Raw genomic sequence first — 26,665 nt, forward strand, 5'->3', positions numbered from 1 at the left:
TGAAACTGTGCAATGACCTAATGGTTAGTGACAGAAAGAGATGGGAATTAGAGATGGCCAGTGGAACAAGTCTAGGATAGGAGAGGAACATTTGGTTATTATCTGTATTTACTTAGTAAAGAAAAAGAGTAGATAAAAGTATTCAAGGGAGAGACCTGGGAATATAAAGATTTTTTTTTTTTTTACTGTTTATTTATATTTGAGAAAGAGTATGCCGGGGAGGGGCAGAGAGAGGGGGACAGAGAATCTGAAGCGGGCTCTGCACTGACAGCAGAGAGTCCAATGCGGGGCTCAAACTCACAAATCATGAGACCATGACCTGAGCCAAAGTCAGATACTTAACTGACTGAGCCACCCAGACACACCAGAAGATAGTTTTTTAAAACTGCCATTAATATGTTAGGGAAGCAAGAGGAGTAAAAAAAAAAAAAAAAAAAAAAAAGAGATATAGAAAGAAGCAGTGGACAAAAACAAAAATGGAGAAGTATGAGAAAAACATAGTAAACGTGGTAGAATACCAAGGAGAAAATTATTTCAAGAACAGAATAACTGTTCAACATTAAATTTCATTGTGATAGACACTACAGTATTCTTGCCTTAGTATTAAAATGGATTGGGGCAACATTACAGAAAATAGTGTCAATAGCTTAGTATTAGCTAAGCTTTAACATACATTTAATAACAGAAAACAATATTAATTTAGTGTCATATTCACATGGCAATTAATGGATGGAGAGCAGATTTGCCTTCCATAACATCACTTAATAATACTGATGTGTGAGCGACACTTAACAAATTAAAGACAGCCAAGTTCTTCCTATTTTCCTTTTGAATATTTTTGTACATGCTTTTGGTCTACTGAAGTCATAGCTGAAAGAATTTACACTCACAATTCATCTGTACTTTGTCTCACTGGAAAAAAAGTCAGCAAAATTATTTCTTCCATCTTTCTTCGGAGGGAATATTCAAAAATACTATTTAGCATTTAAAAGCCACCCCTGCATTTCCAAAGTTCTCTGAAATTACATAATATATATTCCAAATGCGCTGGTCATCAAATTGTTTAGTCTACTGTACAACAGCATGGACTTGCCTGAAAATTCCATTAAAAAATATCTCTAGAGTGCATTTGACCTTGGTACATTATATTGAAAATATACCGACAGATTTGCATGGCCTAGGAACAAGTACTTTAAAACAATGAGAAGGACTGTAATTTCCCTTCGTTCATGCAGCACTTATATGTTTAGTATTTTTAAATGTTTTAGAAGAAAATGAAACAAATCAGATTAAAATTGTCATTATATATTATGTAGTGAGTTACAGTTATTCTAACAAAAAAACATATATAATCGAATTTTTTCTAATATATTATTTAAGTCTGGTGCTATACAAGAGCAATTTGAAGAATTGGTCATATTATAAAATATGATTCTTATTTTATCGAAAACTTAAATCTAAGTACATATTATTTAGTAGGATATTTATTTATTTATTTATTTATTTATTTATTTATTTATTTAAAGTTTATTTTTGAGGGGTGCCTGGGTGGCTCAGTCAGTTGAGAGACCGACTTCAGCCCAGGTCATGATCTCATGCCCCACATCATGCTTGCTTCTGTCAGTGCAGAGCCCGCTTCAGATCTTCTGTCCCCTTCTCTCTCTGCCCCTTCCCCACTTGTTCTCTCTCTCAAAAATAAATAAATCTTCTTTATTATTTTATTTATTATAATTTATTGTCAAATTGGCTTACATATAGTGTGTAAAATGTGCTCTTGGTTATTGGGGTAGATTCCCGTGGTTCATTGTCCACATACAACACCCAGTGCTCATCCCAACAAGTGCCCTCCTCAATGCCCATCACCCATTTTCCCCTCTCCCCCACCCCCACAGCCAGCCTCAGTTTGTTCTCTGTATTTCAGAGTCTCTTAGGGTTTGCCTCCCTCCCTCTCTGTAACTTTTATTTTTTTGCCCCTTCTCTTACCCCATGGTTTTCTGTTAAGTTTCTCAAGTTCCACATATGAGTGAAAACATATATCTGTCCTTCTCTGACTGACTTATTTCACTCAGCATTAATACCTTCCAGTTCCATCCAAGTTGCTGCAAATGGGATGATTTCATTCCTTCTCATTGCCAAGTGGTATTCAATTGTATATATAAACCATATCTTCTTTATCCATTCATCAATTGATGGACATTTAGGCTCTTTCCATAATTTGGCTATTGTTGAAAGCACTGCTATAAACATTGGGGTACATGTGCCCCTATGAATCAGCACTCCTGTATCCCTTGGGTAAATGCCCAGTAGTGCTATTGTTGGGTTGTAGGGTAGTTCTATTTTTACTTTTTTGAGGAGCCTCCACACTGTTTTGCAGAGCAGCTGCACCAGTTTGCATTCCCACCAACAGTGCAAGAGGGTTCCCGTTTCTCCACATCCTTGCCAGCATCTGTTGTTTCCTGAGTTGTTCATTTTAGCCACTCCGACCAGTGTGAGGTGGTATATCAGTGTGGCTTTGATTTGTATTTCCCGGATGATGAGTGACGTTGAACATCATTTCATGTGTCTGTCGGCCATCCGTATGTCTTCTTTGGAACAGTGTCTATTCATGCCTTCTGTCCATTTCTTCACTGGATTATTTGGTTTTCGGGTGTGGAGTTTGGTAAGTTCTTTATAGATTTTGGATACTAACCCTTTAACTGATATGTCATTTGCAAATATCTTTTCCTATTCTGTCAGTTGCCTTTTAGTTTTGTTGATTGTTTCTTTGCAGTGCAGAAGCTTTTTATCTTGATGACATCCCTATAGTTCATTTTTGCTTTTAATTCCCTTGCCTTTGGAGACGTGTCAAGCAAGAAATTGCTGCAGCTGAGGTCAAAGAGGTTGCTGACTGCTTTCTCCTCTAGGGTTTTGATGGTTTCCTGTCTCACATTCAGGTCCTTCATCCATGTTGAGTTATTTTTGTGAATGGTGTAACAAAGTGGTCTAGTTTTATTCTTCTGCATGTTGCTGTCCAGTTCTCTCAGCACCAATTGCTAAAGAGACTATTCTCCATTGGACGCTCTTTCCTGCTTTGTCAAAGATTAGTTGGCCATACATTTGTGGGTCCAATTCTGGGTTCTCTATTCTATTCCATTGGTCTATGTGTCTGTTTTTATGCCAATACCATACTGTCTTGATGATTACAGCTTTGTAGTAGAGGCTAAAGTCTGGGATTGTGATGCCTCCTGCTTTGGTTTTCTTCTGCAATATTGCTTTGCCTATTCAAGGTCTTTTGTGGTTCTGTACACATTTTAGGATTGTTTGTTCCAGCTTTGAGAAGAATGCTGGTGCAATTTTGATTGGGATTGCATTGAATGTGTAGAATTGCTTTGGGTAGTATTGACATTTTAGCAATATTTTTTCTTCCAATCCATGAGCATGAAATGTTTTTCCATTTCTTTGTGTCTTCTTCAATTTCCTTTTAAGTTTTCAATAATTTTCAGCATACAAATCTTTTACATCTTTGGTTAAGTTTACTCCTAGGAATTTTATGGTTCTTGGTGCAGTTGTAAATGGGATCAGTTTATTTCTTTTTTTCCTGCTTCATTATTGGTGTATAAAAATGGAACCAATTTCTGTACATTGATTTTGTACCCTGAGACTGAATTCATGTATGAGTTCTAGCAGTCTTTGGTGGAGTCTTTTGGGTTTTCCATGTGGAGTATCATGTTGTCTGTGAAAAGTGAAAGTTTGACTTCTTCTTTGCCAATTTTGATGACTTCTATTTCATTTTGTTGTCTGCTGATGCTAGGACTTCCAACACTATGTTAAGCCACAGCAGTGAGAGCGGACATCCCTCTCGTGTTTCTGATCTCAGGGAGGAAGCTCTCAGTTTTTCCCCACTGAGGGTGAAATTTGTTTTGAGATAGAGAGCACACACTCAAGCACATGAGCATGAGCCGGGGGAGGGGCAGAGAGAAGGAGACAGAGAATCCTAAGCAGGTCCTGCACTGTCAGCACAGACCCTGATGTGGGGCTCTATCTCATGAACTCCAAGATCAAGAGTACGTAGCTTAACAGACTGAGCCACCCAGGTGCCCTATTTGGTAGGTTTTAAATGCCTCTTTTAAGCGAAATGTTCATGTTATTTTTTAAGTTATGAAAAACTAAACTTCATTTCAAAAGTATCAACTTGCAGTAAATAATTACATATATATAGTTTAAACATTTTTCAGGTTAAAATTATTTTAAAATATTCATTGCAAAATATTGGTAAGAAACAAATATAGATTATAGTGATTATCTGGTTTTTGATTTCAGTTTTCCCTACCTGTTACAGTCCATAATAATCATGCAGCACTTTTAAAATGAGGAAAAAATGCATTTGTTTGGTAAATGTAACACCACTTATCTATACTTTTATCAATTAGAATGAGGATCTTGTCTGAACTATTAAAGAAGTTGGTCAAAAGGTACAAACTTTCACTCATAACATGAATATTTTCAGGGGATCTAATGTGCAGCATGGGGACTATAACAATACTGTATTGTATACTTAAAATTTGCTAGGACAATAGATCATAAGGGTTCTCAATACACACACACACACACACACACACAGTAACTTTAATAAAAGTAGTATCTGTGAAGGGAGTTTTGAGTAGAAATTATTCTTAAATATGACTATTTCACAGTTCAGTGAGGAGAAGGTATCAATTAACAGGTATGTTTGATCTATTGGGTTTTATCTCTTTCTGTCCTTTAAGAAATTATCTGGTTACAGGGGCACCTGGGTGGCTCAGTGGGTAGAGCATGTGACTCTTGATCTTGGGGTTTTGAGTTTGAGACCCATGTTGGGTGTAGAGATTGCTTAAAAACAAAATCTTAAAAAAATTATCTGATTACAGAAGCTGTACTTCTGAATAAGAATGTTATCATTTATTATTTATGACAAATCAGACCCTATATTAACACCTTTAAAAACAGTACCAAAAGAAAAAACAAGCACCATGTTTAATAATCTAGAACAATTCTAAATGGTCATTATTCTTTTTTGGCAGGGGTGGGGGTCATTATTCTTATCCCTAGTTTACATATACGGATACTGCTAACATCACTTATCCAAAGTAACACAGTAAGTAAATGGATCCAGGTCTGTCTATTTCAAATCCTTGGCTCTTAACTGCTGTATCATGCAGTTTCTTTAGAGAAAACAAAACAAAGCAAAACTGTAGACACTGTAGACAATATAGAAAAGATTAAGGAAGAAAATATAGATTACTCAAATCCCACAACTCAGAAAAACTTTTGGTGAATTTTCTTCCTACCTTACATTATGTATTCCAAAATGATATATAATCTTAAAGTGCTGGGGTCACATATCACAGAGAGCTATATATTCAGCTTATTCTGTGAGCATCCCTGTATCATTAAAAATTCCTTCAATGCTTTTTAACAGTAATGGGAAACGAATTTGTTTGATTTTATCTTATCTAATGATGAAAAATGCATACACTGTTTTGAATTCTACTGGTGTTAATTTTAAGCTTTGCTAGTGTTTTATTTAATTTATTCTTCTTCAATTATTTCTGCATCACTTACTAGTCTTCTCTGTTTCTCAAACATACATGGTGCATTCCGGGCCAAAGATCCCCGTGCTTCCGGTTTTCTCGGTCCTGATTGTTCTGACCACAGATACTTGCAGAGCTCTCTCCCTTCCGTCCTTCTACTTCAGATATTGCCTTCTCAGTAAGGACTTACCTGGCTGACCTATTAAAAAAACTGCAATCATGCGATCACAAACTCTCCACTCTCACCATCTCTATCCCTTTTTGTATTGGATTTTACTATTCGAGCTGTTACCATCTAACATGCAATATGTTTTACCTGTGTTACCTTGGTTATTATTGGTCTTCACCTGCTAGGATGCAAGCTGCATTTGAGGGCAGTGATATTTTTCCTGATTTACTCACTGCTGTACCTCCAGTACCTAGAACAGTTTCTGATGTGTGGTGGATGTCAATAAATATTTGTCAAATAAATACATGATTAGGCATCAATAAAATTATTTCAGTGTGTTCCTTGTGCTTCCCATTGAAATCAATGAGTTGAGCAATAAAAGTAAATGAGGGCTCTCATGCACCTAAGATATCTAATAATTAGTAAATTCAGGAAGAGAGAAAGTAAGGGCATCCTCAGGTTGCCCATAAAGATGAAACACTGTTGGAGCCTAAATTTTGGTGGAATGGTGAAATGGAATATTCTTTGTGGCTTTCTGGTAATTCCTTTTTTTTTTTTTTTTTACTGGTCAGTACAAACTTTTAATTAATATCTCCAAACATATAAAATTTCTTCCCAATTTGAAAAGTTTGCACATTTATCCCCAAATTATTTAAAATGTACCATACTGTATTACCAGAATAGGACAAGAAATGAAAACTGCACAGCAGTTACCTTCACGAACATGGAAATACAAAAATAATGCATTCAAGAAGAAAGCAATTCCACAAAAAATATGATATGTATATCATGTGTATGTTATAATAATCAATAAATTTCTATCAACTAATACTATCTTAACTTTGGAAAATCAATGTATGCAGTCCATCAACTTAAAAATTAAAAAAGATTTCATACGCTAATCTCAAAAGATGCAGAATAAGTGTCTGAAGACATTCAACATTTGTGGGGTTTTTTGCTGATAGGTTTTTTAAATCTATTTTATTTTTTTAAAGATTATTATTATTTAAATCCAAATTATAATATATAGTACAATAATAATTTCAGAAATAGAATTTAGTGGTTCATCGCTTATGTATAACACACAGTGCTCATTCTGGTAAGATTTCAAATTCTTGCTAGAGTGAGCAGAGATCTGACTCAATCACCAAAGTAGGTATACTTACCCAGTTCCTACACTCCAGTCAGTTCAGAAACCCAGAAAGCCTTGACCGATGGGGAGGCTATGTCACATTGAAAGATGTCCCTGCAATGCAGCCAGAAGGGATTACAGTGATTCCTCCAAGCCTTTTCCTAGAGGGAATGATAGCCATTTATTGAGATGTATGGGCACTAGGGGGAAAAAAAATGTCCTATACTTTTGGGAATTATTAGATGCTAGCTATGAATTGCCTCTAATCCCTGGGGAGTTGGAATGCTGTCTTGATTTGCTGATGTAAATGGAGGCTTAGGGAAATCAGGTGTAGAATGAGTCTTGGGCTAAGTTCATTTAACCGTGGGTTCAAACAGGCCAGAGACTTATCCTGCGGTTAAGTTCTTAGTTACTGAGTATATATTGGCAAAGATTTGTGAGGCATCTGACAGAAACCCCGCATTAGCCCCTGAATCCATGGAGTGAGAGCTATTAAGAAGGGCCAAAAAAGTTTAAAAAATAAAAAATAATAATTTTTTAAAAAAAGAAAAGAAGGGCCTATTTGAAGACTGGAACTGTGCCCTTCTTCCAAAATGGTAAGCCAAAACACTACCACATCACCAGAGGATTTCAGAGATTAATGCCATTTTAAAAGCTTAAAAGGTGCAGTTGTCAGTGATTTTCATTTAACTCACCTATTTTACAGTGCAGAAGGCACACGGATCTCAAGGAATGACTGTAGATTATTATAAATGTAACCATATGGTGATTCTAGCTGTTGTTCAGAGAAAAATATCGTCACTGGAGCATACTGACACTGACCCTGGCACCTGGTATAAAGCTGACTTAGCAAACACTACGTTTTCAATACAAATCAGTAAACACGTGAAGTTGTTTGCTCTCCCTGCCAAGGGTGACAGTGCATGTTCCTCGTCCTATCTAAGCACTCTAACAACTCTACTGTTCTTGTTGAAACCGTAACGCGTGACAGGGACTTTGGTTTTATCCACGTGCCACAGATCATCCCTCTGGCCTATGACATTGATTATGCTAACCGAATCTCGTCACAAAGAAGCAGCCAGCACCCTGGACGGCAAAACACAAACATACAATCCTTGAACAGTTCATTTGCCCACCTCACTGAAGTTACTAGGTATCCAAGAGTCCAAGGAACACTGGGACATTCCCTCTAAAGCGAGAAATAAGTTCCTAGAACTCAAACGTTCCACAATGAAGAAAGAAGCACATTCTTGGAACCGGGAAGCAAAACAAACCACGCTTAGTAGTCCCTGTCTGATCAATTTGGGCACCTCAGGAGCTAGCCACTTTGGATTAAGGCCTCAAATGAGAGAGAATTCTGTAGCAAGCTGAGACGGTGGTTCAAAACACCCGAGCGTGTGACCTTATGACCTAAGAGGGGCAATGATAGTTACAGTGTCTGTGGCATAGAGGCAAAGCACAAAAACGAATCGGAGCAGAGACCCCCAGAGTTTCGGAGGAGGGCGATGCTATATTCCGCCCAAACCTTCTCCCTTTCGTTGGTTCATAAATTGGGCCTCCACAGGCAGAGGGAAAGGAAAAGGCAAAGACAGAGGCAGCCACTAGGGATGGGTAGGGGGCGGGTTCAACAAGCAAGGGAACTTACCTGCTACGCTTGTTTGGGTGCTCAAAGATGAGATCTCCGCGCCCCAGGGCCAGAATCTTTTTTTTTTTTTTTTTTTTTAAAGTAAGTCCTACACTCAATGTGGGGCTTGAACTCATGACTCCGAGTGATGCAGAATCGCGTGCTCTACAGACTGAGACAGCCGGGCACCCTGACCACCAGAATCTTAAAGTTTGCAGAGGGCTTCACTGGGCTCAGTCAGAGAATACTGAGCAGGTAGGCTCAGGAACACAATGCTCTCTCAAGCCTGCGTCCCGGCAAACAGCTTCCGGTGGTGGGAGCACGTGTTAGAGGTACATTACAGGCACAGGTGGTGGTGGGGAGGCTCCGACTGCCCGGGTTTAGCTCCGGGGGTCAAGCAGCGGTCACGCCCTCTCCGTGACCTCCGCCAACACCCTTTGGAAATGAGGCCCTAGTCTGCTATAGGCGCTGATAGGGAAGGAATGTGTGAGTACGGAAAATCAAGTGGGCGTGCAACCTCAGCTTCCCGCTGTTGATTATGTGCTACGGGACACATTTAGTCATCTATTTGGGCTTAGATATCAATATTCCATTTCCTTAAATGAAATGAAACCTAGGACACTTGTGCAAAACAGCTTTAATAGCCCAAGCAAATTTTATGAGCCTGTGGTTCATACTCTTACTGTACCTACTTCTGCTGCTAGCTGCTGCTCCCTGGGTTTCACACCTATGGTTTCAAGGGGAGTTCCCTGAAACCAGTGAAAAGAGTCAGAGAAAACACGGACTGTGGACGGTTGTACGTGTTTGAAGGCACCCGCTGGCAGCACCAGTTTCCTGTGTTACAGCCTTACAAAGGAAAGCCTGGGGTGAAGGGAATTCTGCTCGATGGGCAGAACCTTGAGTGTATTTTCTCTTTGTATAGAAAGAGCACCTGTGATACTGTTATACAGTGACTCACGGACAGTTCGGGTAGCACTGATGAAACTTTGGTAGTAGCTACTTTTGTTCCTTTAAAGCCCAACAGCTCCTCTTAGGCACCAGCTCCTTCAGGACCTCATGAAGGGTTCTAGTGACAACTTTTCCTCCTCTTGCCTCCCAATATTAGGGGAGGTAAAAGGATTCCCACAGGGGCTCTCTGAGTGTCTCAGCATTCCTTATTGGTCCCCTTAATTCTGCCCTTCCCTTTTATATAAAAACTTCACCAAATTCAATCAGACCTTTTTGAGTTAGCATTCTATTTTCTCAGGGAACCATGACCGACGTAGATGTGATGAGAGGCAACCAAAATTGCCCTTTTATGTATTTAAATGTTGATTTGGAGAGAGAGCAAGCACATGTGCATGCATGCACACGTGAGCAGGGGAGGGGCGGAGAGAGGAGAGAATCCCAAGCAGGCTCCTTGCCGTCAGCACAGAGCCCAATGTGGGGCTCCATCTCACAAACCGTGAGATCACGACCTGAGCCGAAATCAAGAGTTGGACACTTACTGACTGAGCCACCCAGGCACCGCACCCCTTTATTTAGAAGGCAAGTCTAGGAGGGCGCCTGGGTGGCGCAGTCGGTTGAGCGTCCGACTTCAGCCAGGTCATGATCTCGCGGTCCGTGAGTTCGAGCCCCGCGTCAGGCTCTGGGCTGATGGCTCGGAGCCTGGAGCCTGTTTCCGATTCTGTGTCTCCCTCTCTCTCTGCCCCTCCCCCGTTCATGCTCTGTCTCTCTCTGTCCCAAAAATAAATAAAAAAAAAAAGAAGACAAGTCTAGGGATCCAATGAAATGTAAAGTTCTTAAAAGAGAGCTGTTGCTGATTAGATTATCATGATTAAGCCCTTCTAGAAATGTAGTTTACCACTGAGATGTAGCCTATGTGGAAATGATCAATTTAATCACCTCAATACACCCAAAAATATAACAGTAGGGGAAAAACAGGGTAACAGTGATTTTCAAAAGTAATTTTAGCTAGATACAATAAAGTAGGGGGCACCTGGGTGGCTCAGTCAGTTAAGCTTCCGACTCTTGATTTCAGCTCGGGTCATGATCTCACTGTTTGTGGAGTTCAAGCCCCACAATGGGTTCTGCACTGACAGTGTGGAGCCTGCTTGGGATTCTCTGTCTCCCTCTCTCTCTGCCCCTCCCTCCCTCTCTCTCAAAAATAAACAAACATTATATAAAAACAATAACATGGGGGCGCCTGGGTGGCACAGTCGGTTAAGCGTCTGACTTCAGCCAGGTCACGATCTCGCGGTCCGTGAGTTCGAGCCCCGCGTCAGGCTCTGGGCTGATGGCTCGGAGCCTGGAGCCTGTTTCCGATTCTGTGTCTCCCTCTCTCTCTGCCCCTCCCCCGTTCATGCTCTGTCTCTCTCTGTCCCAAAAATAAATAAAAAACGTTGAAAAAAAAATTAAAAAAAAAAAAAAAAACCACAATAACATGGAATTAGCGTGTATTGGTTACTCGTTCCAAGCATATACCATTTCTTTATGGACAAGGATGGTTAACAGTTGTTAAGTGGAACTATAAGTATTCTAACACCCTTATACCCATCAGGGGAGTTTTTCTTGTCTACTTCTTTCTGTGAGTGTATATGAGACAGTGATGCATGAGTATGGACTAGTAGGGATAGGAAAATAACTACAGTAGTTAGATAACGGCAGACCTGTTTGCCAGATGTTGGCTTTCTCTGGCACAAAACCAGGACTGAAAACTAAAATCTGTTTTTAAAAAAATCTTCTTCAGTTTAGACGTTAATAATTGTAAGAAATTTAATGGAATATGACACTTAAATGCAAACAATGACTTTATTTTTTTCTGAATCTTCAGAAGCCAAGCTTGAGGAGCTTCCCATTTTCCTGAGTCTTTGCTATAAAGAAAAGGGAATAAGGACGTAGGGTAAGTTTGGGGAGCCTGGGTGGCTCAGACAACCGTTAAGTGTCTGACTCTTGATCTCGGCTCTGGTCATGATCTCACAGTTTGGGAAATCGAGTCCTGTGTCAGGCTCCATGCTGTCTGTGCTTGGGACTCTTTCTCTCCCTCTCTGTTTCTCGAAGTCTCTCTCTAAAAATATTTTTTAAAAAAGTAGGGTAAGCTCATGCCATCAACAGTATTATCTCAAGACTTAGTGAAACTGCATACACTTAAAAAAGATGCCACATCTGTATTTGAATTAAGATTCTTGGGACTGAGTTTATTCATTTGTTCAATAAGAAGTTATTGAGCACCTATTCTGTGTCAGGCACTCTTCACACCACTGGGGATCCAGTAATAATAAACATTGTTTCGAGGCACCTGGGTGGCTCATTCGTTCAACCGTCTGACTCTGGATTTCGGCTCAGGTCATGATCTCATGGTTCATGAGATCGAGGCCCCCATCAGGCTCCGCGCTGGCAGTGCAGAACCTGTTTGGGGTTCTTTCCCCTCTCTCTCTGCCCCTCCCCTGCTCGCTTTCTCTCTCAAAATAAATAAATAAATTAAATTAATAATAAATAAATAAATAAATAAATAATACATAAAATAAATTTTAAAAATGTTTGAATTTTAGTAGAGCTATGTCGAAATTAAATAAATAAGTAAAGCCTATTCCACGAGACAGTAAGTATATGGAGTAAAAATAAGGCAAAGGAGATGGATAGGGCTTTTTAAGGAGTGAAATAAGAATTCCAATATTAATAAGTTGGTCAAAGAAAGTCTCACTGAGAAGGCCTCATTTGACATAGAACCTGAAAGAAGAGAGAGGAAACCATGTGGGTATCTTTAGAAGAGCAGTCCAAGCAAGGTCAAATGAGGTAAAAGTTGCCATTCAGAGTGTGTGGGCACTCTGGGCTCATTTGATATACTTAACCTTTTAGCTCAGGGCAGAGGTTTTCAACTCTATCACTACTGATATACTGGGCCAAATAATACTATTTTTGTGGAGACTGTCCTGTGTGTTACAGGATGTTTACCAGCATCCTGGGTTCTATAGAAGCCAGCTACTTGAGACAACCAAAAATGTCTTCAAACACTGGCAAATGTCTCTTGGGGAGCAAACCTGTGCCTGTTGAGAACCAGTGACTAGGAGAACACAAATAGTGATGGCCAAGTATATTTTTCTTTAACTGCACAGCAATCATCTGCTAGGCCTATAAAATGAAGAATAAATTCGTTTAGATTTTTTGGCCTCACTGCATACTCAGTGTGAACTCAGTGGGAAGAATTTCATGACAGATGGTTTTTCTAGTCCTGAGATGATACTTGCTTTTCCACCCATTCCACCCATGTCCTGCTGTGTATGCTTTCTCTGGCTGTGGCAAGTCTTCAGAGTTCAACCATGGCCATTACAGAGCATTAGGCTGGCTCTCTCTAATGCATATTCATTCAACGACAGGAGCTTCTGTAGAGTGAAAGCAGGGACAGGAAAAGATTCTGATCACAGCCAGAAGCCTTCACTCCACCATGTAACCTTGTCACCCTCAGCACCTTGCAAAGTTCAGAAGCAAAATCTGGACTGACAAACTGAATACTTAAAGCACCCGCACCATTCACAGAGATGATTTTTCAAACTTTAGGGCGTAGAACTCTATAAAACCCAGAGTCTAAAAGGCATGTCGAGAACACAGAAAACTGTTCCCTGGGTAGCAGTAATCACAAAGCTACTGATATGTATGCCTACATATACGCAAACACAATTTCCATTGAAACCCTGACTCACTTTGGATATATATAGACAAAAGGTTACAAAAATTTGATATTCTTATGTTAAACACACCCATTTGAGAATCATATTCAGTAAACTTGAAAAGAAATTCCCCTTACATCTCTAAGCCTGGATCCCATCCTTCCTCTCCTCATCAATTGTAATGTATTTTATGCTTAACTTTTGGCTTAAACATATTATTGGAAAATATGTATTATTATTTTATGAGCATGTATTTTTAACTTATGTAAATGGAATTTTTCACAGAGCCTCATTTTTAAGATTCATCTGCATTGCTACATGCATTTCTAATCAGTTGTTTCTAACTACTGAATAATGGGTCGATTATATCCAAAAGTTCTTTGCCATATACTCTTCCAGTGAGGCACGCACCAGTAGTTTCCGATGCTGTACCAATAATGAAGCAATGTGCGTGATCCTTTAAATCTGCTCATGGACCTACCTAAGATTCTTCCCGGCCAATATCCATAGTAGAATGGCTGAAGCCTAGGTCATATTTACTTAATTTGACAATGTAGCATTTGATTACTCTCCAGAATAGCTGCACCTGTAGCATGTGGTACCACTACAACTGCTCCAAAATGTGGCAATATCTGGCTTCTTCAATGTTGCCACCCCATTCTTATTACAAATTACTATTAATTGGTTATTTCAGTAACAATTTTTGTGATTAGCTCTGTCCTCTGAACAGCTTTGCCAATGCTCTTTGCACTTTTTGGATTTCTAATTCTATAAATTGATTATTTTTCTATCAGAGATTATGTGCGTTTTCTTAATTTGTATTAGGTTCTTGAACAATTCTGTACTAATGACTTGTCTATTTTAGACATTGTAAATATTACATGCTCAAACACTCCTCAAAAACTGTGTCCATGGTGGTTGTCAGGGAACAGAAATCTTTGCTTCCAATGTAATACAAATTATTAAAAAAAATTTGCTTTCTCTGCTTTTTATTCAGTAAACATATGATAATCATCTATGAAGTGCTGAACTCCAGGGAAGAGATTTTTAGTCCCACTCACCCAGGGGTTATTAGTTGAGGAGAAAGAGCCATAATTGTAATTAAAGGCAGAATTAAGTGAAAGAAATGTCAAAACACTGAAATTAGAATATAGGAATTGGAAAAGTATTTATTAATGAAGATCAGCTCTGCTGAAGTCGTACGTGTAGACAGAACAAGCCTAGACTCTTTTGTGACAAAGGGAGGCAGACTTTCCACCTCTCTCTTAGCTATCATCCCAAATTTTCTCTGTGCTTCCCTAGTGGAATGACAGCTCCTTAATCTTTTTTAAGAGCATTTATTGAGACAGACACTGTCTTGGAAGGCAGTGATGTGGAGATGACTAAGAAACATATCCTGCCTTAAGGTTACAGCAAGAAAACCTAGACACTTTTCTTTTCACTTCACATACTGGGTTAGGAGGATCCTGAGCCTGTTTTATTCAAACTATTTAACTCTGAAATTCCACAGCTGTTCTTTCTGGATTGTATTCTGTGTATCTTAGCATCACCCTTTAACAACTGTTCGTTTAAATTCTGTATTTGTTTCATTTAATATAGCTGAGTCCCACAGGGAGATAGTGCAGATATAGTGAGGGAGTTAAGAAAAGGCAGATAATAAATATAATCATATACTGGATGGAGAACAATAAAGACCTGGAAGCAGAGTATTGACACAATCAGATTTCCATTTTAAAATGATTATTTAAACTACAGTGTGAGAAATGTGTTAGGCTTATTTTGCTTTTAAAGTAGTGGATAAGATCAGTGTAGGAAAGTACGTATGAATATGTTTTGGCTATGCAGAGGACAGGCAAGGTGGTCTTTACTATGGAAATATCACCATAATTGAGAAAATGCAGAAAGAGACTGTTTATGAGGATAAATTCACTAGCATTTTAAAAATTCATTACCAGTTTGTATACCTTCGGGTGAACTATCACTGATGACTTTTTATAACTGATGTAGTCAGCTGATATCAAGTATATAATCCCACGTACTATTCGCACAGTCTGCAATAAAAAATACCACACAAAACATGGTGTGAACGTTAGAAATTTATTTTTTAACACTTCTGCAGACTGGAAGTTCAAAATCAAAGTGCTAGCAGGGTAAGTTTCTAGACAAGCCTCTCTCCCTGGCTTGCACAAGGCTGCCTTCTCCCTGCATTTACACATGGCCTTTCCTCTGTGTACACATGGAAAGAGATCTATGGTGTCACTTGGTCTTCTTTTTAAAATATTTATGTATTTACCTAGTTATTTTTTTGATTAAGTAAGCCCTGTGCTCAACATGGGGCTTGAAGTGATGATCTCAAGATCAAGAGCCACATGATCTATGGATTGAGCCACCCAGGTGTCCCTTTCCTCTCCTTTTAAGGACAGTGTTCCTTACGTATTAAGGCCCCACCCTAATGATCTCACTTCACCTTAATTAACACCTTAAGCTATTTCACCAAATAGAGTCAAGAAATGGAGATGTTTCAAATACATTAATAGAATCAGGGTTCCAAATACTTAAAACCAAAAGATCATGGATCAGCAAGGCAATCAGAACAGGTGCTCCTTTGAACACTTCGGTTTGAGTGGCCACGATGGAACTAACAATGAGAGCACACGCTCTAAAACATACACTCATTCTCACACAACACTGGTGGGAAAACAAGTAAGTGGGAACCACCCACGGGGAACCCCTGGAATCCCTGGAAAGTTCACACATCAGACCAGGAGCAACCAAAGAGCCGGCTGAAAAGGGGGAGACACAAGGTTCAGGAGACATACTTCAATGATGTGTGTGGAAATAGGATTCTAAATACGTAAAACAAAGAATACGGATCAACAAAGCCAGGAAGAGGAGGACACTTCCTGAACACTCTGGTTCAAGCAGCCACAGTGGAGATGGGTATAAGCCATTCTGCACAGAACATGCACATGTTTTCACACATCACTCATGGAGAACTAAGTGCTGCGTGACCCCTGGGACTCCACGGGAGGCATAGCAATGTCCACAGATCAGGCCAGCAGGAAGCAATCCACCTTCTGGAAGAAAGGAAAGCAACAGATAGCAAGAGATGTCTTGCCTACGGGCATATGTGTCACTAGTAAATACCGGCTTGGAGTAACTAATTCAATGAGTCGATGGGAATCATCCCGAATAGGCAGATTCGCTTCTCTTCTACGAACTCTGAAACTTGCTGCACACGGCTGCAAAATTAATGCATTGCCACCACGTTTCTCACTAAACAAAATTTCCGCATGGCCCATGGGACCAGCCAGTTGCAACCAATACAGATCTGGGGGGCTGGTTTGTGGGTTAGATGACCAATTTCTTAACTACTTGACACATTTAATTGAGCTTAGAGAATATATACACGTCAACTAGTTACAATTTAAAATCCCATTTCTTTTTGGAATTCCCATTTTTTCCTCTTGAAATGAAATCCTTTCATTCCATTTATATTAGAGGAAAACAAATGCTGAGATACCTGCTACCTGGGCATTCCTGACACTAAGGGTACTCAGACCATGTGCCCTCAGGAATGTCCAGCTTCCTAATTCACCTATGTTGATGAAGTTCTAGCATAACCTCTCTTCCAACACGAGCCCCAGAAGGTAAAGTAAGAGTGGCCCAATGCAGCAGCGTCAACGTCCTCTAGGCACTCAGGAGAAATACAGAACCCCCCCCCAACACACACACACATACACACCCACCCCTCATGAACCGGGTGGGACAATGTGGGGGTGGGGCAGGGGACCAGCAGTGTGAGTTCTAACAAGCCTCCCAGGTGATCAGCATGCATGCTACCACTAGACGTACACCACCTAACGGCACGGGAGCAACCACTTACTAGGCCACTGTGACCAATGAAGAGGATCCTCCTGTGGCCACGGAGGTTTCTGAGCCTCTGGAGCAGCTGATATCACATCGCCACCTTGTTCTAGAAGCCCAAAGTTTCCAGGTGAAACCACCACAAGTGGGAGCACCTGGTCATTCTCAGAGGCGTCCATAAGGGGTCTTCTCCAGTGCTACCTTGGAGCAGACATCCAAACAGCCCTCTTTGGACCACAGCCTTTCTCAGAGAGCATCTTTTCCTTCACAGGTTTGAAGACTACTCACTGTGTCTGCAGTGAGTGGACTGCTGGGCTGGCCCTCATGGGGGCAATTCTCTGAAGCCACCGCATTTGGCTTGAAACCAAGGGAAGTCCGTGTTTCTCCTTCCCTCCTGAGCTGGAGTAAAATGCCTGATAGGGTGGCCACAGTCTGAAAAGAGTCTTTCCCCTGCCTTGCTGCACATCGGCTCTTTGACATCCCCTCCTTGAGCGAAGAGTGAATGTCCGCAGGACGCCTTCTGGCCAGGTTTTGGCAAGACTGCCCCACACCTCGCTTCGGAATGTGGGAACGGAACACTCCCCAACTTCTGCTTTTAGCGTTGGCAGGTCTCTGGCGAGACGCTCGCGCAGAGAACTAGTGCTTTCAACATCCAGTTTGATGCAGGCTTTCAGGGCTGTATTTGACCCACCAGACCTTTATGCACAACGCCTCTAGCCGTGGGCAATCTGGGTGGGTGTCATGTCCTTTCCGAGAGGAGAGGAGGCAGAGCCCGAAGTGACCACAAAGCAGTAGTGGCTGCATACTGCCGTGGCCTCAGACCACGGACAAGACGATTCCCTGCCCGGAAGGACATCGGCCAGGCACGTCCACCTGGTGGGCAACCTCCTCCTCATCGCGCTCAAGAGCACAGGTTCTGGGTCCTCGCCCTCTAAGTGTCTGTCAGAGCTCTGACACTTGTTTACCCTGTGACCCCAGGAAGCTTCTTTCAGACCCTCAGTTCCTCATACTGGCACACGGGTCATATTTCAAGACCTGGCCCTGGAAGAGAAACTGAAAAGACATGAAAAATAAAAGCCTCAGTACAATTTGTGGTCCACAACACGGTAGGCAGCTCTCATTGCTAGTCATCCACCCACACTTCAGACCCCGTCTAAACTTTTCAGAGGACAGTGAGTGAGCTACAGCAGTTTTTCTCAAAAGGCAACGCCCCAAAGCATTAACGTCACGTGAACGGGAAATGCTCTCACCTGTGAATATATAGACACCCCGTGGAAGACAGACTTCCCTGGAAGACCTCGGGAATGGGGGAATTCTATGGGTTTAGGGGGGGTGGGTGGGGGTGTGTGTGTTTGTCTGCCTGTCTGTGTGTCTCTCCTTGTTTTTAAACTCTCTCGACTATTCTCTCTTCGGAAGCAGAGCAACTTTTTTCGCTGCCTTGTTCAGACCTTAACTCGTGGAGCAGAGCTGTGATTCTCAAAGTGTGGTCCTCGGGTCAGCGACATCTGGGCACCTCTTAGATAAAGAAATGCTCACTCTATCCACCCAGACCTCCCAGTGGGACACTCTGAGGCAGGAGCGGGGCACAAACAATGTGGACTTGAAAAGCACACCAGGGAGTTTAATGAGGGCCAAGCTTGCAGTAGTTCCTTCCCCTTTCACTCATTTCAACCCATATTTTCTGCTAATAGAAGTCCTCTGGGAAGTCATTTAAAACACACACACACACACACACACACACACACACACACACATACAGGAAGTATGTTTGTTTGTTTGTTTGTTTGTTTGTTTGATTGATTTTGTTTATCTCCCCCACACTGAAATTTGGAATACCTTGAGGGGTGGTGTCCCAGGGCAACAGGTGTATGGGCTGCTCGTGCTGGCAATCTGATCTCTGGTTTGAGAGCCTCTGCTCTCTGCCTATCCTGGCTAAGTGTAAATTTACCCAGTAGGGAAAAGACCTAGTTTCCAGAAATCTGAGGAGTCCACCTCACACTGGCCCGCCTCTTGGCCTGGGGCATGGAGGATGGAGAAACAGATTCCTGCCCTCCTCCCCCGTGCCCCGCCCAGCCAGGGTATGGGGGAAGTGTCAGCCCTCCGTTCAATTACATGTAATCAATACATACATAACAGAAAACATCAAGGATATACATATTTTAACTGAATTGAACTGAATTGAATTGAACCTTCTACTTCCCATTATAGGCTTGGACATACAGGAATTCTTGAATTTCTCAAGACCATGGTGAGATTGTGTGCTACCCTGGTGTTCTGCCTGACACTCCGCCCTCAGACCCTGGCTCGGGAATCTCTCAGTCCCTGACATACCCACGCTGGTCTGCTTCTCTCCTATCTTCCATTTCCACAGGAGTCTCGTGTGCCCCTCTGGCAGTCAACCGAGGGCAACAGTCACACTGGCCTACATAATATCAGCTGTTCACGTGTTAAACGTGCAAAATCCAAGGCCCACTCAGACCTACTGAGTCTTAAACATGGAGTACAGGAAGGGGTCCAGCAATCCTCCTTCCACAACTATAGTAAACGCACATGTTTGAGAAAATGACCATTCACCACCTGGGAGAACACTTACTGTGCCATTTTGAATCTGGAGGGTCTCCACTGATTCTGTAGTCTGAGGCACCAGAGCATTCAACGCGCGTCTTCTGCTCATTCTATGGGTCTGTGGGGAGTACGCGTGAATGGCCACCTATGGAAGTTCCTTTGGTTCCCTCTGTGTTTTGGAACCTCTGGGTTGTTCTCAGAGGAAATTTTAATGAAGGATGACCTCCCATGTGAAGTGGGATCCCACGTTTGACCAGGGATTTCAGGTCTACGGGATTTCCTGGGGTAGCTTCTTCTTCTTCTTTTTTTTTTTTTTTTTAGAAGACTAAAAGCCACTCACCCAGTCGCTCACTCACTGTGTCTGCAATGAGTATAACACGGAGCTGGCCTCACTGGGTCAGATTTCCTGAAGCCTCCCGCTCTTGCCCTGAAATGACGGGCAAGCAGATGGATGCCTTCCCTTTCTCATGAGGTTGGAGAAGAGAACCGCTGCACAGAAAGGACCCTCTCCAATTCTTCTTTCAAGTTTGTCCACATCAACGCTCCTCTATCCCTGGGTGGAGAGGTAAGCTATTGCCTGCAGAACCCATTTGCATTGTGTCCATCGCAAGATAACCCAAAACCTCCCTTTCAAAGACGCAGGCACCCTCTACTTATGCTTGTGGCTATTAGAATGTGGGGCCAAACTGTCACGTAGGAGGTGCTGTTGCTTTCCACATCCAGAGCAACTCAAACTTTGAGAGCCTGACTAACCCACTGTAACCTCACAACAAATAGGTTTTAATAAATGATATGCAGGGAACATGTTTCTATGTGCCCCAAGAGATACAGACACATGCATGAAAGTAACATAGGCATCTTGTCTGAAGACATTGATTACTGAAGTAACAGCATGGATTATCATGGGGCGACCTGACCCAAGAATACACAAGTACTGACATTTCACCAGTGCTAAAACAATAGGTAGTTGCACGGGCTTCCCTCACAAGCACTGGAGAGTCCACAGATCAAGCCAGTAGCAAGAAATCAACCTATATGAGAGGCAATATCGGCAGTTTCAGAGGAGACATAACAACACTACCAATGGAATGAGGATTCCTAGGACATGAAACAACGAACCAAAGATTGCCTATACCAATGTTAGCAGACATCTTTTCTATTGACATTGCTTTCCACAGCAAGAGCAAAATCCAAGGGGCGACATGTACTGAGGAATACACGAGTCTTCACAATTCATTCTGCAGAAACAATAAGGAGTCCCACGGGCCTCTGCCAAAAGCTGTGGAAAGTCCACAGATAAGGCCAGCAGCAAGCAATCAGCCTGAAGGACAGGCCAACACAGCAAGTTCAGTGGAGATATAGCAACAATATCAATGGAATTAGGATTCCAAAGACATGAAACAACAAAACACAGATGGCTTATACCAATGGTAGCACACAACTTAATGACACTGCTTTTTGCAACAATAGCAAAATCCATGGGGTGATGTATATCGAGGAGTACACGGGTATTCACAATTCATTCTGTGAAAACAATAAAGAGTCCCTTGGATCTCCAACAAAAGACCTGGAAAGTCCACACTTCAGGCCAGCAGCAAGCAATCTGCCTGAATGACAGGCCTAGACAGTAGGTTCAGTGAAGATATATCAACAAAATCAATGGGATGAGGATTCCAAAGAAATGAAATAGCCATAGATCGCCTATACCAATGGTATCGGACATCTTGTGTGAAGACATTGGTTTATGCAGCAACAGCATAGAATGCCATGGGGTGACATGCATTGAGAATACACAGGTACTCACATTTCACCAGTGCTAAAACAGTAGGTAAACACACAGGCCTCCCTCAGAAGCACTGGAGATCAAGCCAGGAGCAAGCAATCAGCCTGCAGAAGAGGCTGGGACAGCAGGTCCCAAGGAGAGCTACATAGGAGAGCTATATCAACAATATCAATGGAATGAGGATTCCAAAGAAATGAAACCAGGGACCATAGATCACTTATACCAATGGTAGCAGACATCTTATCTAGAGACGTTGGTTTATGCAACAACAGCGTGCAATCACAGCAAGCAATCAACCTCCTGAAGAGGCCAGGTCAGCAGGTTCAGTGGAGATATATCAGCAATATCAATGGAATTAGAATTCCAAAGACATGAAACAACAAACCATAGATAGCCTATACCAATGGTATCGGACATCTTGTCTGAAGACATTGGTTTATGCAGCAAGAGCCTAGCATGCTATGGGGTAACATGCAGTGAGAATACACAGGTACTCACATTTCACCAGTGCTAAAACAGTAGGTAGATGCACAGGCCTCCCTCAGAAGCACTGGAAAGTCCACCTATCAAGCCAGTGGCAAGCATTCAGCCTGCAGAAGAGGCCAAGTCAGCAGGTTCAGGAGAGATATATCAACAATATCAATAGAATTAGGATTCCAAACATGAAACAATGAACCATAAATTGCCCATAACAATGGTAGCAGACATCCTGTCCAATGACATTGCTTTATGCAACAAGAGCAAAATTTCCATGGGGCGACACATACCAAGGAGTACACGAGTCTTCACAATCATTCTGTGAAAACAATAAGAAGTCAGATGGGCTTCTGCCAAAAGTAGAGGAAAGTCCACACATAAGGTCACCAGCAAGCAATCAGCCTGAAGGACAGGCCAAGACATCAGGTTCAGTGGAGATATATCAACAATATCAATGGAATGAAGATACTAAAGGCATGAAACATCGGAGCATAGATCGCCTATACCAATGGTAGCAGACACCTTGTCTGAAAACATTGGTTTACACAGCCACAGTGTAGACTTCCATGGAGCAACATGCACTGAGAAGACACAGGTACTCACATTTCACCAGTGCTAAAACAATAGGGAAAACACAGGCCTGCCTCAGAAGCACTGGGGATTCCAAACACCAAAGCTGAAGCCAGCAATCAGCCTGCAGAAGAGGCAGGGACATCAGGTACAGGAGAGATATATCAATAATATCAATGGAACAAGGATCCAAAGATACGAAACTAAGGACCACAGATCTCCTATACCAATGATAGCAGACATCTTGTCTGGAGACATTGGTTTACACAGCAACAGGATGGATTACCACGGGGCGACCTGCCCCAAGAGTACACGAGTACTCACAATTTACCAGTGCTAAAACAATAGGTAGACACACAGGCCTCCCTGAGAAGCACTGGAAAGTTCACATAATAAGCCAGGAGCAAGCAATCAACCTGCAGAAGAAACCAAGTCATCATATTCAGTGGAGATGTATCAACAATACCAATGGAATTCGGATTCCAAGACATGAAACAATGAACCATAGATTGCCTTTACCAATCATAGCAGATATCTTGTCCAATGACATTGCTTTTCACAGCAACAGCCAAATTTCCATGGGGTGACATGTACCGAGGAGTACATGAGTATTCACAATTCATTCTATGAAAACAATGAGGAGTCCCACAGGCCCCCACCAAAAGCAGTGCAAAGTCCACAGATAAGGCCAGCAGCGAGCAATCAGCCTGAATATAGGCCATGACATCAGGTTCAGTGGAGATATAGCAACAATATGAATGGAATGAGGATTCTAAAGACATGAAACAATGGACCATATATCACCAATGGTAGCAAACATCTTGTGTGAAGAAATCGGTTTATGCTGCACTAGCATAGATTACCATGGGGTGACATGCATGGAGAATACACGAGTACTCACATTTCACCAGTGCTAAAACAATAGGTATACACATGGGCCTCACTCAGAAGCACTGGAGAGTCCACAGATCAAGCCAGCAGCAAGCAATCAGCCTGTAGAAGAGGCCATGTCAGCAGTTTCAGTGGAGAGATATTAACAATACCAATGGAATGAGGATGCCAAAGACATGAAACAACGAACCATATATTGCCTATATGAATCGTTGCAGGCATCTTGTCTAATCACATTGCCTTTTGCAGCAACAGCAAAATTTCCATTGGGGAACATGTGAAGAGGAGTACACTAGTATTCACAATTCATTCTGCAAAAACTATAAGGGGCCCATGGGCCTCCATCACAAGCAGTGGGAAGTCCACAGACAAGGCCAGCAGCAAGCAATCAGCCTGAAGGATTGGCCAAGACAGCAGGTTTAGTGGAGATATATCAACAATATCAACGGAATGAGGATTCCAAAGACATGAAACAACAGAGCATAGATTGCACATACCAATCGTAGCAGACACCTTGTCTGAAGACACTGGTTAATGCAGCAACAGCGTAGACTGACACGGGGCGACATGTGCTGAGAATACGCAAGTACTCACGTTTCACCAGTGCTCAAACCATAGGTAGACACACAGGCCTGCCTCAGAAGCACTGGAGAGTCCACATATCAATCCAGTAGCAAGCAATTAGCCTGCAGAAGAGGCAGGGACAGCAGGTTCAGGAGAGATATATCAACAATATCAACAGAATGAGGATTTCAAAGATATGAAACTCAGGACCATACATGGCCTATGTCAATGGTAACGACATCTTGTCTGGAGACATTGGTTTATGCAGCAATAGCATGGATTACCATGGGGCGAGCTGCCCCGAGGGTTTATGAGTACTCACATTTTACCAGTGCTAAAACAACAGGTAGACACATGGGCCTCCCTGAGAAGCACTGGAAAGTCCACATATCAAGCCAGTAGCAAGTAGTCAACCTGCAGAAAAGGCCAAGCCGGCAGTTTCCGTGGAGATATATCAACAATAACAATGGAATTAGGATTCTGTAGCAGACACCTTGTCTAAAGACATTGCTTTACGCAGTAACAGCCAAATTTCCAGGAGGTGACATGTACCAAAGAGTACACGAGTATTCACAATTCATCACAGATCAGGCTAGCAGCAAACCATCATCCTGCTGATGAGGACAATACAGCATTTTCAGGAGAGATATTTCAACAATATTCATTGAATTCGTTTTTAAAAAATGAAACAAGAGATCATCGACTACCAAAACTAATGAAAGAAGACATGCTTTCTGAATACATTCGTGTAAGCAACCTCAGCATTGCTCGGGATGAAATGACATTAACCAAAATGTACACACATAATCACACATAACTGGTTGGAAATCTATTAAGCACCATCTATGCGACTCCCCTGGATGCACTTTTAAGTCCACAGATCTGGTTGGAGCATGCATCAGCCTGCTGGAAGAAGACAAATCAGGAGTTTCACATGAGATATTTCAACTACAGGATTCCAAATATTTAAACAGAAAATGTGTGGGTCAGCAAAGCTAACATTCATGAGTGCTCTTTCTGAAAACTCTGGTTGTGGTGGCCACAGTGAAGCTGGGGATTAGACGACTTGCACAGAAAAGTGCACAAGTATTCTCATATCACTGGTGGGGAAACTATTAAGCATAATATATGGGGTTCCCCTGGAAGCCCTGGAAAGAACACTAATCAGGCCAGGAGAAATGAATTTGACTACTAAGGAGAACAAAAGCAGATTCAGGAGAGATATTTCCACTACATTAATGGAATTATGATTCCATATAAGTAAAGCAAAGAATATGGATTAGCAAAGCCAAGGAGAAGAGGCATGCTTTGTGAACATTTTTGGTTTAAGTGGCCCATGATGCTGGGAGTAGAGGACCTGTACTGAAAAGTGCACAAGTGTTCACATATCACTGATGGGGAAACCTGGGAAGTTGACACTTTACACTGGAGGAGGTAATCAGCCTGCTGAAAAACAGCAAACAGCAGGTCAGGAAAAATATTTCAACTACATTAATGGAATTAGGATTCCAAAAAGGTAAAACAAAGGATTTCGGGTCACCAAAGGCAAGGAGAGCAGGCACTCTCTCTGAACTGTTTGGTGTAATTGGCCACAGTGGAGATGGGGATGGGATCTTCTGCAAGAAACATGTACACGTTTTTCACACATCACTGGTGGGAGAACTAAGCGCTGCGTGACTCCATGTGACTCCACGGGAAGCACAGCAATGTCCACAGATCAGGCCAGCAGGAAGCAATCCACCTTCTGGAAGAAAGGAAAGCAACAAATAGCAAGAGATGTCTTGCAAATTTGTGTATGCGTCGCTAATAAATATTGGCTTTGAGTAACTAATTTTATGATTTCAGCAAAAATCATTTGGAATGGGCGGATTCACTTGTCTTCTACAAATCTCTGAAACTCATTGCACACTGCTGTAAAATTAATGCATCGCCAACACATTTTTCAAAAAACGAAATTTCAGCATGCCAAATGTGATCACATAGTTGCAACACATTACTTATCGTGGGGCTGGTTTGTGGGTCAAATGAGTAATTTATGAACTAAATGACACATTTAACTGAGCTTAGAGAACATATACCTGTCGACTAGTTACCACTTAAAATCTCTTTTCCCTTTGGAAGCTTCCTCTTGAAATGGAATGGTTTCATTCTATTTAAATTAGAGGGAAAGAATGGGTGAGATGCCTGCTATTTCGAGCTTTCCTTCCACTCAGTGCACTGGGACAGTATGTCTTTTAGTATGTCCAGATTCCCGACTTACCTGTGTTGTTTTAATTCTTAAATAATCTCCCTTCCAACACTAGCCCTGTCAAAGCAGGGTGGCCCGATGCAGCAGCATCAACATTACCTTGGCACTCATTAGAAATGTAAAACCCTCATACCCTATGCCACATGTATGGGATCAGAGCCTTTGTGCATCAAGAAGGGGCCCAGCAATGTGATTTTCAACAAGCTTCTTAGATAATTTTAGGGAATGGTGCCATTTAAGATCCACCTGATGGTGCAGGAGGAAGCACTTACTGGGCCGCTGGACCAATGAGGAGGATCCTCTATTGGCCACCGAAGTTTCTGAGCTTTCAGAGTAGCCAATAACATCACTTCACCACATCATCACGGCAGCCCACGACATATCGGAAAAAACCATCACAGACGTGAGTCTGTGCAGATCTCTCAGGTGTTGTGAGCTCCTCATCATTCTTAGATAATGTGTTAATAATGGATTATCTCCAGTGCTCCCTTGGGCCAGTCAGGCAAACAGTCATTTTTTTTTTTTAATTTTTAATTTTTGTTTTGAGTGAGATAGAGAGAATGAACACAAGCTGGGGAGG

Source organism: Neofelis nebulosa, chromosome X (genome assembly GCF_028018385.1).
Source record: "Neofelis nebulosa isolate mNeoNeb1 chromosome X, mNeoNeb1.pri, whole genome shotgun sequence".
Lineage (NCBI taxonomy): Eukaryota > Metazoa > Chordata > Mammalia > Carnivora > Felidae > Neofelis > Neofelis nebulosa.